Source organism: Trachinotus anak, unplaced genomic scaffold, assembly GCF_046630095.1.
Source record: "Trachinotus anak isolate AG129_WGS33_773 ecotype Australia unplaced genomic scaffold, CSIRO_AGI_Tana_v1 ptg000002l, whole genome shotgun sequence".
Lineage (NCBI taxonomy): Eukaryota > Metazoa > Chordata > Actinopteri > Carangiformes > Carangidae > Trachinotus > Trachinotus anak.
The window spans coordinates 26,665,934-26,685,830 of record NW_027273853.1 but is presented as its reverse complement, the minus strand read 5'-3'; positions in this window follow the sequence as shown (position 1 = coordinate 26,685,830).

Sequence of the window (19,897 nt, the reverse complement as noted above, 5' to 3'; positions counted from 1 at the left end):
GTGCAAGGACTATTTTATAAATTAATAAGGGAACTTTTTTTTTGTTAATTTGTGTAATAACCTCAGTAAACTTTGTCAGTTCAAATACCCTGTTTGGTGAAAGTTTTCCCTAATTATAAGTTTGTGTAAGAATAGAACTTTCCACCATAACATTTTGTTATGCTGTCAAGTGCAAGCTCTCCAAGGTTAGCTGTGCTTGGGTTACATGCTAAAGTTAGCATGGCAACATGATCACAGAGCAACATTCAGGCCACTAGCATGACTCTTAGGAAATGATGGACCTGTAAAATAAAGCGTTGCTAGATATTTCTTATGTATAGCTGAAAATGTTCTGAGCTCCCAAAATCATAAGGATTCATCCTCTGTGGGTCATGAACATCCATGAAAATTGTTTAGCTTTGTCTCCAGCAGAACCTTTAAAGGAAGTCTGTCTGTAGTTTAGTTTTCACCTCCCACTGAATGAACTGGACAGAAAATAGGAGAAAGGCTGAGGTGCAGGGGGTCTCACTGTTAAGCTCCACCCCAGTGCAGTATGACATCACTGCGATGCCACGTCTCCCCTCACTGTTGCTGTGAAAGTGACCGGCTGTAGCCTCTGAACACTCATCTGACGCCTTAATGAGAATAATCACCGCCTCTGCCAGCTCCTTTAAAAGCTCATTTCCATCCCGTCAGCTCTCATTAAGACACAGAGAGGGGACGTCTGACTGCTCTGCCCCGCCCACTCACTGTGACATCATCACCTCCTGTGGAAAAAAGCAAAAAGAAGAACTTCACCCAAACTCCTCTCACAGTATTTCTACACAACAGTTCATGTTGGTGATAAAGCTTGATTTTATATCATCCAGTTTTCCATCTTCACTTTTTTTAAATAGTGGATCTGTTTTATTATTATTTATTTCATTGTGACTCCTCCTGTCCACTGTTTGTGTCTCTGTAATTGAAAAATCTCCATCTTTGTTCCAATGTCCATTTTTCAGAAAGCTTCAATGTCAGTGGTTTGCAAAACTCAGAGTTACCCAGTTAAACAAGGTCACAGTGACTTTCAAATTCGCCATCACTGTGAAAAAGTAAATGAAGGTGTTTTTTAATGTTGTTTTTCTCTGAGTTCAGCAGATTATTCAGGAACAACTCTCAGGTTTAACTGTGATGAATTTTACTTTGCAAGATTCAGCAACAACACATCTTTTCAAAAGGAGATGTGTGGTCATATAAATATTCATATCATGCACGAACACAAACAAACACATACCGCTTACAATAACTCTGTGTCCTTGAAAACCTCACGACACAACACAGAACGCATGAGATTTGCCTCAGGACAAAAGTTGAAATTGAAGTTTTGTGAATATGATTCAAAGAGTCTGATGAGGAGGTTGAGTTTGTCGCCCTGTTAGCACACAGTGTAACCGACATGAGCCAGAACTGCCATTATAGAAGTATTTGAGAAATTAAAAAAGGAGATAAATATTGTAGAATTATTTGATATCATAGTTCTGTCAGAGAAATGTGATATTGGCTAATTCTGCAAAACCTGAGATTACTTCTTAATATCTTATTTTGTGTTGTTACAAGGACACAGCTTTTTTTTCCCCTCCAAATGCAAGAGTTCTCATTCTCAGTACCTTATTCATAATGTTAAAGTGTGTCATTTGCACCTTGAGAAAGATGTAAAACACAATTTATAGAAAACATAATTTATAGAAAATATAATTTATAGAAAATGTAATTTGGTGACATTAACATTTCCTACAAAATCTATTTGCTGTCTCAGTTTGTATAGAAATGTCATTTCCAGGAGACAGGGTTGCACAGAGATGTCAGTGAAAAAAACATTTGAGGTCGAGACTTTTATTTTACATTTCAAATGAACTAGTTTGTACAAAGTGTCAACAGCCAACACTGTCTCTTAGAAATCACATTTTTACTATGATGAGGAATTGTTGTTAATTAAATGCATTTGCCAAAGGTGTTGATAGTGAACGCATCAGTAAAATGTTCACAGACAAAACATTTCATTCGTTTTTCACCCAGGTTTCCAGTCTTGCAGTACAATGTTCATTTGTAGTGACTTCAGCATCATTAAACTTCTTTGTGGTTAAGCTTAAAACTCACAGCACCTGGTTAATGAAAATGGAAAGATCCTGGTTTAGTTTATTAAAGAAAAAGTCACACATAACCAAAACCCTAATCTTACCAAACTTAACTTAAGGTACTTTTGTTGCCTGAGCTACAGACGGGACTCTGATGTAAGATAAATGTTGCCTCTGAACATAATCCAGCTGGCAAATATATTTCAGTTTAGAGGTATATAAAGGTGCATATTTATCATCAGGATTATCTCTACTAGCCTATGATATGTTCTTCAAACATCAACAATGTCAACGAACTGAGCTCCGTCCAGCTGCCTTGTTGTACTTATAATGTCAGAATAAGAAGCAAACAGCTCTCAGGTCAGTGTTCAGATGAACAGCAAGTCTCAACACCAGAGGGCTGATACGGCAGACGAACTCTTGCTGGCCTCATCTTGTCGCCCTGCACTCACAGCTGCTTCTGCCGGTCACATCCGGAGTGCTGGACGAGCCCTCAGCTCCTCGCAGCAGATGATGAACGACCACCGAATCATCCTCAGAGCGGAGAGCTGTAATGGAGGAGGCATGAAAAATGCAGCAGTTCCCCCTAAAACTCTCATCCTACATGTAACATTAGCATGATGAGGTACACACAAACACACACACACACACACACACACACAGTTCAAACACATGCAGGCTTTTCACAGCAGAGTTATGCCATTTTCCATTAACCTGAGTTATCTTACACACAACATACAGCACTTTATATATACTGTGTGTGTGTGTGTGTGTGTGTCTGTGTGTGTGTGTTGCAGGATTTCAAGTTTGCATAATTGAATGAGGAGCTTCATGGTTGCAGGATGTGATGCATGTATATAATCTCATTTTCATACTGTTAACACACAAACACACACACACACTGTTGAAACTGTATATTGAAAACTCTGAAAGTGCATCATGTTACATCTCATCTTTCTTCCAGTCATTACACACAGGTTTATTCACTAGCATAGTTTTTAGAGCTGCTACAATCAGTCGATTAATCGATTAGTCGAAAAAACAGAAAACTATTCAACTATTTTACACTATTTTATGCAACAACTACTTTGATCATCGATTTATTGTTGAAGTAGTCTTTCATTCAAATAACGCTGTTTTCAGCTTCTCAAATATGAAGATTTCCTGTTTTCCTCTAAACTCTGTATATCCGGGTTTTGGAGTCTGACCAAACACGACATTTACAGATGTCACCTGAGAAACTGGGAGATTTGTCACTTTCAGATATTTAACAGACTAAACAATTTACTGATTAATCAAGAGCGTAATCTGTAGATCAATCAGTAATGAAAATAACTTAGTCACAGCCATAGTAGTTGTTTCAAAGATGGTCAGTAAACAAAATGAAATAAGGTCATGTACATAGCAGCAGAAGATATTCAATAATGATAAAATAAGAATCTGGCACGTATTTGGCCTGATCTGAGCTGGTTGATTCAAATTTTAAGGGAAAACTATGACGAAAATTTTAAACTCCGTCATTTTGCTTGTTTTACTAGAGCAGACATATGACTAGAGAGGTGAAGTAAAACTGAACATCCAAAAAAATTAAAAATCATGATTTAGAGATGATGTTTAAATAAGAACTTTGTTTGTTGCTGTTTTACCAAAAGTCGCTGCTTTAGCCTATTTAAGAAAGACAAATATGGACCAACAACATTTTTATTTTGTTTTAATTTCAAGCCAATATCATGATGTGCAGCCTAAAATATGTAAATGTAATTTTTGAGAAATAATAGAGACATTAAAAAAACTAAAAAAATCTTATAGCCCCACTTTGCAGAGTCTGTTAATTGTTTAAGTGGTTTTATATCAGCTAATGCAAAAATGAAGCTGAAAGTGCACATAATGCATTTAAGTTTAGTCCACACATACACCATTACCGATGCTAATCAACTTGACCCTCTTTTTTCTCTCTTATGTTGAACCACATTACGCTCCAGATGTTTGAAGCTGTGCTGTGCAGATGTAAACGTCTTCTCCCTCTCACTCTCTCTGTCTCTCTGACGTCCAGTGAAGCAGAGAGGAAGGTGACATTCAGGAGTCTCTGCTCGGCTGTGCATCAATCAGTTTTGGTCTCCGGAGCTCAGGAGCGACCAGTGAGCTCCCAACAAAAAGACCCTCGCTTCCTGCCTCCTCCCTGATGCTGTAATCCTGTTACTACACCTCAGCTGCACTTTCCCTCCATCACCCAGAGGGAGGGGGGTTCACTATCCGACATACAGGATGGAAGGTCATGGAGACTTTAGGAGAGACTCGGTTTGCCCTGTCATATGGGAACTGAAGCATCAGTGTCTCTGCAGATGAGGTTCTGACTGTAGCTTCACCTCATATCAATAACAGGCTGAACTATCTGCTGGAGCTTCTGCATCTCATTTCATTTCTGAATATGCAGAAACACACACACACACACACACACACACACACAGGATGCTGGATGAACTGCTGCTGTGGCGGGAAACCCCTTCCCTCCTTCAGGATCACAGAAGCCTGGTTCAGATGTATTAATCCTCCGACACCTCAGCAGGTTTAACAGCTGATAACAGCTGATTAAAGATGATGCTGCTGCGTCTCCCCTGACAACCAGGAATGAACCAAAAAACAGCAACGATGAAATCAGACTCTGACGAGCCTGATGCTAAAGGTTTACTGTGACACAAGGAGCATCATGGGAGTTCAGTGATGTAGGATGTAGAGTCAGTTTCCAATTTAATACATTCAATCCTTCAAGCTAAGACTAATACAGTCTAATGCAGCCGTCCTGCAATAACAGATGCTCTACCTTCACTTTCTACTATTCACTTCCTGTGGTGTTTCCAATATTTTGTCCGAACCATTTATGTCAGTGAGTGCAGGTTAAATATTACCATAATACAATATAAGTCAGATTAAAGAACACACAGTAAAAACACTGACACACAGCTCTGATGGTAAATGAGACATAAACCAGTCACAGTGTTAGAATGGTTATTTCTGTCGCTTTTGTTTTTTTAAGTTTTATTCTGAAAAACAGATCCAGTTATAGAGATCTGCTAAAACTGTTCAGAGCCTATTTCACACAGGAATATGTGACTTTTTTTATTTAATTAAATGTTGAAAAAAAAGAACTGACTTTAACTGAAAATTTTCTGTTAAAATTAACAGAAAATTCAAATGTCCAGTGTTCAAATGACATTTTACCAGTCACAGCTAAACATGAGCCAAAAACAAAATAATTTATAAACTATATACATAAATTATAAATAGTATAAATATCAAAATATAAATAAAAAGTGCAAAAATTTCTGATTTAAATATCAACATTTTATTATTATTAATATTATTATCTGAAGAAGACACACTAATCAAGTTGGCTAATTCACAGTGTTTATTTAAATGATTTAATACCTGAGTGGTGGTGAACTTCATCAGGGGAACAAGACAAGGTAATATCTCTGTGCAGGTTTTACTTTGTGCTGCTGCTGCTGCTTTTACAGTAATTTGTTGATGTCCCATGTTGAAGGTGACGTAGGTTAGTTAGACTGTCAATGTGACTTTAAAGTGACCAGTGTGTTTATAGATGCATAACACTGACATGTTGCATCACTGCCACATTAATGTAAAGAGGTGCATATCTTGGCACAGGACAATGTAGCCTTTAACCTTTGACCTTTGCTAATTTTCCTGACAAAAAAAAATCTCTGAGGAAAGATTTATTGACAAACACAAACGAACAACACACAACAGAAGCGTCTCCTGCCGTCCCTGCACATACGTCTCATAATTTCAGTTTAGAGGAAACCTGAATGTGTGGGCAAACCGGTCACGTGACAACCTTAAAGAGACAAGACAGGTGAGGTCACGAGGACGGAGAGAGGAGTCTTGAAGGACGAGAGGGGGAGGGCGTGAACGGACGAATAAGACCAGCTCCCGGGAGGAGGAGGACAGGTACGACGGTGCCGGCTGGAGTCTCGACGGAGGCAGCGTCAGTGGGGGTCAGTCCCACAGAGACGCCGCCGCCTGCAGATGATTAATGTCGGGGTCAGAGCGGTTTGTTGAAGGTCAGATGAGGACTGAGGCAGCTGACATCCGTGGACGGGCGTGGAGAGGCGACTTGTTCGCCGGACTCCCAGCAGGCCGCAGACGGGGCTTCACTCGTCTCCCCCGAGCTTCCCTCGCCTCAGCTTTCCCTCCACTTTACATGCTAAATTACATCCCAGAGACATTCATCATCCGTGGACTTGTCTCGTTTCCTAATTTAAACCTGCTTTGGCATCAGAGGATTTTTAGAAAGCTGATGTAATTTTCCCTGCAGTCCGTCTGAAGACGAGTGCAGCTTCCTGTGACAATAAACACCCCGGACATGACATTGTTAAACAGCTAAAATTATTATTTCCTCCTCTCAGATGTGACTGTGTGAAGACTGAGAACTGATTCTCCTGCTGCTGGATGAGTTATTGCCCAAGGGTTTTATTTAGATTTCTTCCCCCGAAGGAGCTCAGTAATGTCACAAACTAGGAAAATGACATCAGTGCTGCAAGAACAGCCGTCTCTGTTTTTATTGAGCAACAGAAAAATGATCAAAACCAACTGTTTGTTCTACAATCAATGATAAAATCAATCAGGAATCAGGAATCAACAGACTTCTTAAACAAAGCTATGTCTTTGACAAACTCGTGTCATTTCTCCAAACGTCTTTCAAACTGATCTTAAAGTTTCCAAAGTTATAAAACAAAACAGGAAAAATGTGTCTAAAATTATGCAGCAGATATAGAATATTTCTATTGCTTCCCTCCTTCCTGTCGTCCTTCCTTTTTTTGCAATCCTTCATTTCCTTTCTTTCGTCCTTTTATTTCTTCCCCTTTTCCATTTTTTGCCTTCCTTCCTTCCCACCTTCCTTCCTTCCTTCCTTCCATTCATGCATTACATAGTGTCCTTAGTGCCTCCCTTCCTTTAAAGGTCCCATCTAAAGGTAGATGTCCATGTGTTTGTGATTATAAAGCAGGTCTAGGTTCTATATTAATACTGTGAAAGTATCAAAGCCTCAGTCCACAGAGAAATGCACACAGCCTGTATTCAGACACTGAGCCTTAAAACCAGCCGTCAGGACTTCTGGAACTTTGTGATGTCACAACAAAGCAGTCACCGCCTTCAGCCCCGCCGACCTGGACTCACTCTCCAGCCTTCCTGGATTTGATTCTTCTGAGTGAAAACAGCCAATCAGAAGAGAGGCTCAGATCCTCTCTCCTGATTGGCTCACTGTCCTGTTGTTAGTAGAGCTCCAGAGAGAAGCCTGAGAGAGGAGATGTAAAACTACACTGAGCATTGACTAATTGACATTGTGACGTTGAGCAGACGTTGGGTTTGTTCACCACCAAACTGTCGCATGTTCTGTGTCAATATGGATTTTGGTTATTTAACAAAATAATTTGAAACTAACTAAATATCAACGTCAGACGTTGTCCTGATGTTGAATTTTGGTCACCTGACTTCATCCAGCTGCTGCCTGCTGGGAAGAAATTTGAGAAGAGAGGGATGAAGAAAAACTAAGAATGAAGAAAACAATTTCTCTCTTCCATTTTTACATTCTTTGCATTTTCCTTCCTTCCCTCCTTGCATTGATCTTCTACCTTTTTTATTTCCTTCATTTAATTTGCCATCCTCTTTTTCACTTCCTTCCTTCTTTCATCCCCTCTTCTCTCCCTTTCCTTACATTCTTTACTTTTATTTCATTTCTTCCTTTTCCATTCTTTTCTTCCTTCCCTCCATAATTTTTTCCTTTGCTCCTTTCTCGATTCCTTAATGAAATTTCTCATTTCTTCCTTTTGTTCTTTGCAGTCCTGCCCCCTCAAATTCCTTTTTTCCTTCCCTCTTTTCCTCCCTTCCTTCATTTAGTTTCTTCCTTCATTTCATCTCTTCATTTTTTCCTTCCTTCCTTTAGTTTCTTCCACCACCCCCCTTACTTTTCTTCCTTGACCCTTTTTTCCTTCCTTTGTCATTTCTTCTGTTGTAATTCTTTGAATTCTTTTCTTCCTTTTTCATTCCTTCCATTAGGATTGAAGAGAAGAAAAAAAATGAAAAGGGGGAAGAAATGAAGTAAGAAGGGAAGGAAAACAATAAATTAATAGAGGATGTAAGAAGGAAAGGATGAAGACAGAAAGATATCAAAGGAAAAGAAATGAATGAATGAGTAGAAGAAAAGATTTGAACAAACTGAACATGAAAGTTTCCTGTAAAAATAAAATAAACTGATAAAAAGCTGCTGAACATTTAGATCTGAAACGTTTCCTTCCCTTAACACTTGTTTCCTTCCTTCCTCTTCTTGTCTCCTGCAGGATCATGGTGGTGGAAACATGCAGATGGACCCGAGATCAACATGAAAGATTCATTCCTCCTCCTTACAGATGGTCAGCGAGGAGCTTCCTTTGGTTCGGAGCGTCGTGTCGTTTCGCTGCCATCCTCGGGTGAGGAGCGGCGAGCGGCCGGCTCTAAGAGGGAAAAGATGTTTCTTTCATTGGACCGTATGTTAATGTAAACTGATGTCATGCCATGTCACAGCACATATGGAAATAATCCACATCAATAAGTAAAGTGTAGGTGAGGAGACTAGGAGCTGCTGCTCGTTAATCAAAACCAAGACATGATGAAAACAAACAGATTTACAGCGTGGGGGGTTGTTTTTACTTTCCTTTAACAGCTGCTCTGAGATCAGCTTCTTCATGAGCTAATTACTATTTACTGATTCTGTTTTTTAAAGCAATTTTTATTTTGACTTGTTTGTTTCACTAAAATCTTAAAAATGAACTTACACAGATGAAACAAAAATGGATTTATAAAAATAAACAGGTCTACACAGATACCGTTTCTGATTGGCTCTCAAGAGCCGGGGACAGCCTGAGCTCCAGCTGTCTGTCTCTGGTGCTCTGCAGAGACCTGACATGCAGATTGCTCTATATCCATGAGCAGTGGGGGCTAAGAAGCTTTTTCTGCTCCTCAGATGCTGTTTCTAATACAAATGGAGAAACTCTGCAAACAAACTGCAGACAGGCCATTGTAAAACACGGGGAGAGTCACAGATGATATTCAGTGTGAATAAGACCAGGCTTTGCTGCTTCCTGTGCCAGCTACACTACAGAAAGGCTGAACTTTATCTGAAGGATGAAAACCGAAGCACAGAGCTGCTTGCTGTCTCCACTCGGCTACGAGAAGAAACTTTAAACAAAACTGAGGAGAAGCTGATCATCGTGTTCTCTGGCTTCCTAATCCTCCATGATGTGTCTTTAATGTGTTACAAAGACGTATAAGAAGAAGGATGTGGAAACAAATCACTGAGGCTGATAGACAATAGACAGATAGAAGGACGATGTGATGATCTTACATCCTGGATGATCTACTTTTCAGATGCATCGTACAGATGGCGTCAATAAAAAGTGTCATGTTTCATTTTCAAGTTCCACCCTGATAACCAGCCCATTGTTAGCTGTTAAACAGCTAACCCGCTAACTCACGGCCGCAGTTCAAGATGGAGGAGTTACAGTCTGTCTGCGGGGCCAGAGACCTGCCTGCAGGCAGGGAGACAGGAGGCGGGATGAGTCGAGGCAGCGGCTGAACTATTGATTTAAAGTACTTACATCTAGCACATCATAAATAACCAAAATACTCCATATGAACAAAGCAAAAGGTTTGACTGGTTATGACGCAATTTGTAAAGAGAAGACAGACTTGTGGGCAGACAAACATTCAAAGGATGCATCAAAGTGGCAGATACGAAGATACGAAGATAAGATCAGAATAAAATCAGAGGAGGCAGCAATTTGTGAGTTTGGCCTTTGGCTTTGAGCTGTAGTGACTTAATCTGTAGAGAGTCAGATCGTGGATTGTGATTCAAACCAAAAACATTGTCACATGACGTTATGGCCAGATCTCCCACCTTTACCTGGACCTGGTGATGACCTAGATGAAAAGCTGAGGGATCGAACAGTTGTGGAGACTTTTCATTCCAAAACCACAGATGTCAAATCAGGAGGTCACCAAACTCATCAGAATCTATCAGACCGCGACCTTCCTAAACTTTTTGTGTCATTTTTCTTATGAATTGTGCGACAGAGGAAGTTTATTATTATCACAGCACTTTACACTTGAACGATCTTTAACGTTTGTTGTTGTGTCGTTGTTATTGTACAAACTGTTTCTGGTTCAGACTCTTATCTAAACTGTCACACATCACACGTCTGTGCAGCAGCTCTGTATTGAGTGGCTGTTTAACCTGCAGTGAGACGCTCGGCCTCCTGGGATATGTGTCCTGTTCCTCCCCTGCATCATCCATCATGGCCGCCGAGGGAGGCGGCGGGCTGTTTGGTCCCGGGAGGAAAGCGTCTGGCTCCGCAGGTCTCTGCTTTAAATCCACACGGAGCAGAAGGACACAAGAGTTCCTGCGATAAATAAACGTTTAGTGTGAAATAAATCAGCAGAGAGAGTTTCATCGTTCAGTGTCGCAGGATCCAGACGGCGAACCTGCTCTTATTCTATCATCTGGAAAAAAAACAAAAACAAAACCAGGTTTAATTCAGTGTCATTCATCATTTCAGAGGAGAAACACTTTATATTTACTGAGTTCATCTTTATTTTTTATTTATACATGTAAAGATGTATGCACATTCCCACTAGGGACAGAAATACAAAGATGAAACATTTATAAATATTGTATACACTAGTATATATATATATATATATATATATATATATATATATATATACACACACACACAAACAAAGGTTCTTAAAACCCTAAAGAACCTTTTTTGTCCATATAACTATTGTAAAAACTAATTTTCAGCCACTGTGGTTATTTACAGCCTCTGACCTAACACACCTCCTCAAAATGATCAAAATCAAAATAAATAAATAAAAAAACAGCACTATTCAAATTATATTGCAAATTACAAAAAAAAAAGTACTGTTTTTTTCATTATTTCCATCAGGTGCATCCTAGAATAACAAGACTATGTGTCATTGTGCAAACGTGATGACAAAGTTGAACTAAATTGAAGTGAAATGAACATTATTGAATACAGGAAGTTATTCTGACTCACTGAATGTGACAGTGACTGTTATTATTACTTAATAACTCACTGCTGAGAACCTAAAAAGGCCAAAATATGAGCCAGAAAAAACCAAGGAGCTACACTTATCTCAGTTTATCACTGTAGGTAAAAACAGATTCATCAAATCTTTCTAACTTGATCAAACTTTATTTAAATTCTACTGGAGATCCCAACATTTTCAAAGATACTAACCCCAAAAACATTTGACGTTTATCAGAGGAAGCTTGAAAATGACAAGAAAAAAGGTACAATTTTCTTAAAAATGCCAAACAAGAAATTCTTATTTTTATTTATTTAAAAACATGCCTATTTTTAACTGACACTCTGCTGTTATTTCCTCAGTTTTAACAGTCTTCTTCACGCTGTAATGGAAGAAAAATGAGCTGTAGCTTCTAAAACACCACAATTTTCCAGGTCATTTATATGCTAACATTAATTTGAATCGCTCCAGTAATTCAGAGTCATTTTACAGAAGTCTAAACTCTCCGCTGTGCTCTGAACATCCTCCCTGCGGCGGCGAGAGTATTTTCTAAAGACTGTTCCCTCACCTTCCGCACACGGTCAGGAGGAGCGAAAAATAAACCTCTGTGGATGAAACCGTGATAGAAACAGAGTCAGTGTAGCGTCGTGGTGACACCGAGCCAATGACACTGAGCAGACCTGGCTCCCACAATGCATCAGCTGTCCTCAAATATCAATTTTGCACTTGACTTCACACGGTTGGCTCCCCATCAAGGGCTCCTCAGGCTCGTTCCATCAGTTTGTCATTAGTAGATCATCAGCGGGTGCAGACACACTTGCACAGATATACTGTATTAACACTGCAGGCACAATTCAAGTCACTGACAAGTCTGCAAAGAGGAGACACAAACCAGGGGTGGGCAATACACACAACTTGTAACACAACAAGCAACACCAGGGGCGGGGCCACTGACATCGCTATCAGTACTTTTTCTTGTTTAGAGCAGCTCATAGGAAGAGAATATGTCTTGATTTATGAGAGGAATGCTTTATTAATACAGTCGATTTTAATCACAGATGAATTATTTGCCAAACATGAGTAATTTCTCTTTACTGTTCTGTTAATTATTTAATCACATGCATGTTTAGAACTGTTTTTAATTGGAAATAACAAATGTTCATTATGGAAATTCCCTGAATTAAAGAGGTGATGATGGAGACAACAGCAGCAGAGATGTAAATTTTATAAGGACTGTACTTTTCTGGACTTATTGACCACATTCACCCACACATACAGCACTTTTTCTATCGCTCACACACTGATGATACATCGGGGTAGTTTGAGGTTCAGTATCTTGCCCAAGGATCCATCAAAATGTGAAGTGGAGGAGCCAGGAATTGAACCACCAACCTTCTGTTTGTAGGACAACCAGCCCTACCTCCTGAGCCACAGGAGAGCAGTAGTGTAATGGCTCCATTTTTAATATCAGTCCTAATGACGCTGGTACTAATATTCAAAATTCATATTGATACTTTGGGGATTACTGAGCCCATCCTGATACCAAACTGCTCCTCAAAAATCCAGTGGTGAAATAAGCCGTGTGTGTGGAGATCACGTGTCTGAAGAGTTTGTGGGGTCTTTTTTTCTTATTTTTTTTTAATCAAATTTCCAAAACCAAAAGCACAAGAGTAGAAATGTAAGGACAGTTTGAAAGCTGGTCTAATGTTACCTTGATAACTACCTCACTGCTTACAATAACCTCGAGTTATTTAAAGATGAGAAGTTAAAAAAGTCACTGCTATGCTAAACTATGCTCTGTGCTTCCTGAAAAGTATTGAAATTAAAAGCTCTTTTGTCATACATACGTATTTGCACAGCTTTGGTTTACCACAGAATAAAACAAAGAAGCTGAACTGAACAAAATGATTGGTATCCGCTATAGAAGTGGTGATAAATAAGTGGATTGTAGTGGAATTTAAAGCAGTAAACTGTCTTCAAGTAGTATCACAACCAGTCATTCAGTCTGTTTAAGTGGAGAAAAGTCCTCACTGTGGTGTTTGGTATGGAAAACAAAAGAGAAGAGTTGTCTGAGGAGATAAGGAAGGATATAACTGATGAGCATGGTCAAGGTAAAGTCTACAAGACCATCTCCAAGCAGATCCCTCCCTGAACTTGGCTGAAGGAAGAAAACTGACCCCTGACTGAACAGAGGGATGGTTCAAACGGTGGGAGAAGAACCAAACAGACACAAGCTGACCTCCAAGATCGAAGTACAACAGTGTCCAGTCTCACTGTGCGTCACTTTCTGAATGAAACTGGGCTGCGTGGACCCAGGAAGAGCCCACTTTAGAAAGGGAAACATTAAAAAAACCAGAGTGGAGTTTGCTATGATGCACTGTGACACAAAGCTTCTGGGAGAAAAAAAGCTGTGTCCCCAATTGGTGCCCTTGATGAGAAAACAAGTGGCCTGATATGAGTCCTGATCTTAATCCCACCGAACATCTATGAAGCTGAAAACTCACAGCTGGGAGAAGGCACCCATCACACCTGAGAGAACTGGAGCAGGGCGCTCAGGAAGAGTTCGGTTAAACTACCAGTGTGTAATGTAGGAGTCTCATTAAGAGCTGCAGGAAGCATGTGATTGCAGTGATCACCTCAAAAAGGGCTGCAACAAAATATTAAGTTAAGGGTCCAAGTATTTTTGTCCACGTCATTTTCATTTATTGTATTATTTAAAATAATATGTTACACTAAAATTATAAAAGCAACATGTCTGTTCTGTTCAATATGTAATATATAATCGTTGATGTCAGTTATTTTTGTGACTTTTAACTTATTTCAGAGACAATTGTGTTTTTTGTTTTTTTTAATTTGTAGTGTTACAGGTGACGTTTTAAAAAAGTCCGGTTCAGGACTGGAGTTTCCACTCTGTCCTTTTGATCTTTATCGTAGCAAACACACGGTTCAGTCCATCCCTTTAACTTCTGCTCCCATGATTTTGATTTTTACAGACAATAAAGAAAAAATACGACCCTCCAAACTTTTTATATCACTCTTTCTTGGACCCTCAGTTCACTGTATTAAATTACTTACTTAACAATGATTGTCTGTATCCCAACTTGATCATCATAAATCACGAGTTATCAGTCATACTGACTAGCCAACTGAAGGTGGCTAACCTGAACCTAACTAAATCGCTAAATTGTGAACCACTGGCCAACATTGGAATTGCCCCCACCGTTTCCTCTGCTTTTTCTAATGGCGCTAACCTGACACACACTTACAACGTTAGCTACTAAACTGAACTGTCTGCTAACATTAACCAAACTGCTTTAGCTGCTAAACTGAATCATTAGCTAAGCTGAGACGACTGCTGAACACTTTTTAGCTGCTAAACTGAATTGTTAGCTTTGGAGTTTATTTGTGAATACTTGCAGAGCTTGTGTTAAGCTAGGCTATACATGCTCCAGACCCCTCTGTTTACTAAATGCCAAGAGACTGATTTCCATCTTTTCAACTCAATGCTCCTCTTGGAGTGTAGGAGCAGTTTGTTGAGTGTGAGTATGAAGTATTGTATTAGAAAAACTATAGGAACAATGGTAACTCCGGCTTCTAGTGACCGGGACAGTCTTGGTTTTTAAGGTCGAGGCCTGTGTGGTCACTACAACTGAAGAACACTGTGTTCGGCCTTAACAGCATTGAGGAAAAGTCCAAAAGCAAAGACGAATTTGAGCGTTTTGGTTTCACCAAATAGCAGATAAAGTTTCATCTGACTTTCCCTGAGCAAGCGGTATCTCCTGCTGCGACGGCAAATCGCCATGATCTGCAGTACAAACAGGAGAAGAATGGCGTTTGTTGGTGAAGCCAAAAAGCCCCATCGCTTTCATCGAGTCACCTAATTATTCCTCCGGAGGTCCAATTAGCGCAACAGTGGCTGGACATGAAGCAAACCGTTGGTCCAGCTCGAAGCCGGTGGGTTGGCTGTCTGTACACAGGATATAAAAGATGCTAAGAATACAAAGCTTTGGAGCTAATTGGTATGTTTCATTAAAGAGTAAAAAAGTTAAAATTTTCTTTCAGTAAAGTTTTAATTGTTGTGGCGGTGGCACACGGATGTGACGACTCTTTCATGGGACATTAAAACTGGAACAACATGCTAAAGACAACACAGCGTGTCTTGTTTTAGCCAATGACTGAATGCAGATCTGTCATTTCTCACAGACGGCCCAACAACAAAAGATTCAGGAACAATCCTAATATAGCTTAACACTGTTAGGTAACACCAGAGTCAAACCAAACAGAGTTTCACAACTAAAGAAAAGGAAGTGGATTACATCACAAGCAAAGACAAAAAATAAAAATATCTACTCAAACATTAATAAAATGAGTTAAAGAGGATAAAGAAGTAGTACTGAAACGTTTTGTGTGTTAAAAGACGTGTGTGAAGTTTATGGCACGTATTAAAACTTACATTCAGTGTTTTCTACATAAACCTCAAACTAAACTCTTCACTATGAGTGTACTGACTGTCCAATGAATACGTCCACCTCTGCACCTGATGCAGAACCGCCCACTGTCCACATCATGACGTTGGGAAGTCGTATGACTGCAAATACAAAGTCTTTGTGGCTCCAAAGGGAGGTGCACAAAGTTTGATTAACTGCCTCAAGTGACTCAAGCAACTTCCATCAGCGTCAGTTAAGTCTGAAGACTAAACGTTTAAAAAAGAAAAAAATTGAGAGGTGTGGGATTCAAACAAAGTGACTTCTGTAGCCCACATCTCATCTCTGCTGGAGGCTCCGGGCTACATGCCATTACTAGCAGACCACAACATTGTGTTTTGATAAGAAATAATGTGTGGCATAAAAAAGATGATACATCTGGTTCTGCTGCATTATTTATGAGCCTTTAAAAAAACAAAAAAAAACTGTTTCAGAATACACAAACACTAAAAAATATGCATTGATTACTTTTTATTATTGCATTGTGTGATAAAACAATTAGCAAATGAATTGACTTGCTGATGGACATAAAATTGTAAATAATTAAAAAAATAACTAATCCATACTTTAAATCCTGTGTCAAGCAGAAACCCCAAATGTGCAGATTCCAAATTGTAAAAAGTGACACTTTTCAGGCAAATAAAGTGCGTAGTGGCCTGAATCACCTACTAAATCTCTTATTTCTTTGATGGCTAATTGGAGAAACAACTCAGCCAATCAGATTTTGTAGGCGGGGTTACACCTGGGGTCATCAAAAGTAACTTAACAGCAGCTCATAACACCATCACTCACTTGGAGTTCTGTTTGTATTCACTTGATGAATCTACATCCATTATTCCTTCTCTTTTACCTCTGTTTTTGGTCTCCACCAGCTCTTTAGCTGCTAAATGCCCCACAGTGTTCACCAGCTGCTGTTGCTGCTGAGCAGGTGGAGGACTGTGGCTTTTTACAGCTGTTTATTTGAAGACAGCTGCTGCAGCTGAAAACAACTTTGCAGATTCATCTGATAATTATCTGAAGGTTCATGACTGACATTTTTTTCATGTTGTTGTTTGACTGTTAAATAAAATAAAACATTTTTTTCCTTTTTTTAAATAAATGGAGCTTTTTCAGCTTCATTGGAGTTAATCCTCTTCAAGCTATGATGTGTGGTCACATCTCTGTGCATGTGACAAATAAAAAACCTTGAGCCTCGTCATATCTTTCATCGCTAAAGTCCTTACTTTTCTGTGACTCCGAGACGTGATGTAATTTTATTTAAAACAATATTTTCTGAAGAGACTTTGAATTTGAAATATTAGATATCAGCCTCTGATTTTCTCCTCAAGTTGAGCGAACATCCATCTTATGCCCTTCCTTCCTTTGTCTCCTCCTCCTCTTCCTCTTCCTCCCTGCTCTTCTGTGACCAGCAGACATTCAGGACTGCATGTTAAGCAAAGTTTCTTTAACAATTGATCCCGGCGAGCGTAAAGCACAGACAAATGGGCTGGGATGTGCACCATCCATCACACCCACAGAAGCCTCATTGTTTGCAGATTTTAACCTAGAGAAGTTCCTCCCTTTCCTCCCCTGTGAGACCCACAAATCATGAGCTGACAAGGAGAGTCGAGCCGAGCCGGGAGAGGGAGCTCACAGGTTTTCTCCTTTCTGTCTGATCCCTGCTTGAAGAAGTAAGTTTGTTCAGGAAGCAGCTTGTTAATAGCAGTTTGTTTAATCAAGAAAGTTTCACTTAATTACCCAAATCCCTTTATTTCCAACACCTGACAAACGAACTGGAAAACTCAGATGTTACTCGAGTCATCAACATGCAACATTTACCTTAAAACTGAGTGAGAAAATGAAAGCACACACAGATAAAGCTTCAAACTCAGTGTGAGTTCGATGTCTTCACACTCCTCTCGGGCAGGATGCTGTGTAGATGTGGACGGCGCAGTAGTGCTCCTGGCAGCGGTGATGTAACCAGGTAGGAAATTTCCAGGGGAGGGCGAGTCTTCGGGACAGCTGGAGAACAGAGAGAACCTGAACGTGGGCCAAAAACTGAGGGGTTTCTCCAGAGATCAGAGATTGATGAAGCTGCTGCTGCTGCAGGACGAGCAGAGCTCAGTGAGTCTGAATTATTCCAGAGCGATCCAGGTATCTCTGATTATCCTGTCTTCATTCACTGACTTCTTCTTTCCTGGTTATCTCTATTTTTAGGATAGAGTGTTATTAGGGCTTGTTGGATAAAAAGAAGGAGACTCGGAGTGTCCCCAAAAAGTTGAAATATTTTGAGAACATTTTGTTTTAATAGAATAAAGTTGTAGTTTCTGGAAATGATGCTTGAAAACACGTCATGTTGAACAAAAAACTAGATGAAACTTTTAATTTCATTAGACTACATTTGTGATAACCAGGTGCTAACGTATATTTTTAAATTGTTTTTTGTGTTACAGCATTTTTTCTTCTTTCTTTTGAAAAATTATTTGTTCTTTCTTTCTTTGTTTCTTGTAAAATTAGGACTTTGTCTCACAAAACGGCTCTTCTGTTCATCGTACTGTTTTACTGGGTTGAATCTTCTGCGACCTAACCTCAGATTAAGAATTTCTGTCCATACATTATGACAGTATTAAATGTGAAATAATGCTGCTGCTTCCAGCACAGTGCCTGGTGGATTGTCTGCAAGAGTCCCCCCCCCCCCCCCCTTTACCATCCAACAACCATCCACAAGGACTGGTCAGGAGTTCAGAGATGACATGGGGCTGGATTTTCACTCTTACCCCATCCCACAGAAACATTCTTGTCCCAGTCCCATGACAGAATAAAAAACCATGCACCGCTGAGAGCAGACAGGAGAATGATTCAAAAGAAAGACAATAGAAAGACTGGCATTATATTTCAAAAAATGACAATGCATGTATAAAGACAGACCTATCATTACGATTCCAGTCCTGCCTGCTCCCACTGATATTTTCCCGCTCGCTTGATGAATTCTGAAATCAACTCCCGCCCCACGGGAATCCTACAGGATTCCTGAAAGATTTCAGCCTCTAATGTTCAGAGTAGACGAGGTTTGAACTCTTTTTTTCCTTCCTCACACGACGACCTCTGTCCTCACAGGGACAGACTCTCTGAAAGTGTGGATCCCCGTCTGTACAGTTCATCACATCTGCTTCCTCTCTGTCACCTTTTGGAGTTGACATTCAGAGCAGGAGAATCACTTTGAGGGATATTTACTAAGAATCTGTAGCACCGTAAAAACATTTGTAGATACTAAACAGCTTGTTTCTGAGGAAAGGGCCCTCCCCACTGCTCTCCCACTGACACGGTGACAAACAGCAATTTTTTTAATGAATGAATGAAGAGCAACATTTCTTAACATCAGCAGCAGCGTCTGTGGGAGGTGTTTGGGATGGACGCAGGACGACGTCTGTCTGTGATTCAGCAAAACCACTTTGGTCAAGTTTAGAGACAGACGGTGGCTTTGGTTGAATGTATTTAACCACGATAGCTGTGTCCTAATTCAGGGGCTGCATCCTTCAGAGGACGTGGTCTACAGAGGTGTGGGTTTTTTCCACAAAGACTTGAGTTTTCAAAGGCCATTGGTTTTAATAGTTGTACATTTAAAAGTGTGATCCTGAGGCTCTCTGTTGGTGTCGTTTGCTGCCATATTATTTTCATTATTGGTGTGCAATGAATTTTGGGATAGGCCAGGCCATGAAGGATCCACCCATTGGAGCCTTCGTCGCTCAGGAAAAGGACACATTTCCCAACGTCATTAAAAGATACCTTTGAAATGTGAAAGGGTAGTCGCATTCAGTCTTAACATGCAGCCTCTGAAGGATGCAGCCTCTGAACTGGAACAAGGCTGTAATGTTATGATGTTTGAAGTCTGTAATAAACCCAGACCCAACTCTGTGTGTCTAAACACAACCAGAAAACAGTTTAATAACGCTGCAGTCACTACATACGAATACATAAACAACATTTCCTCACTGTGTTAATTGAAAACATCGGGATGAAGCTTCCTCTAAACATATTTGCTGTCACAAATTAGTTGTATGTAAACTTAATTCCTAGCAGACAGGGTCGAACTGCTCCAAAAATATTGGAGGAAGGAAAGTAAATGAATACTAATGTCTTATTTATTTAGTTTACCGCTGTGGCAGAGGAAACTGAGCACGAAATGTAACCTCTGAGAAAATCAGGTATAAAAACCTGCTGCACTGTAGCAGACGAACA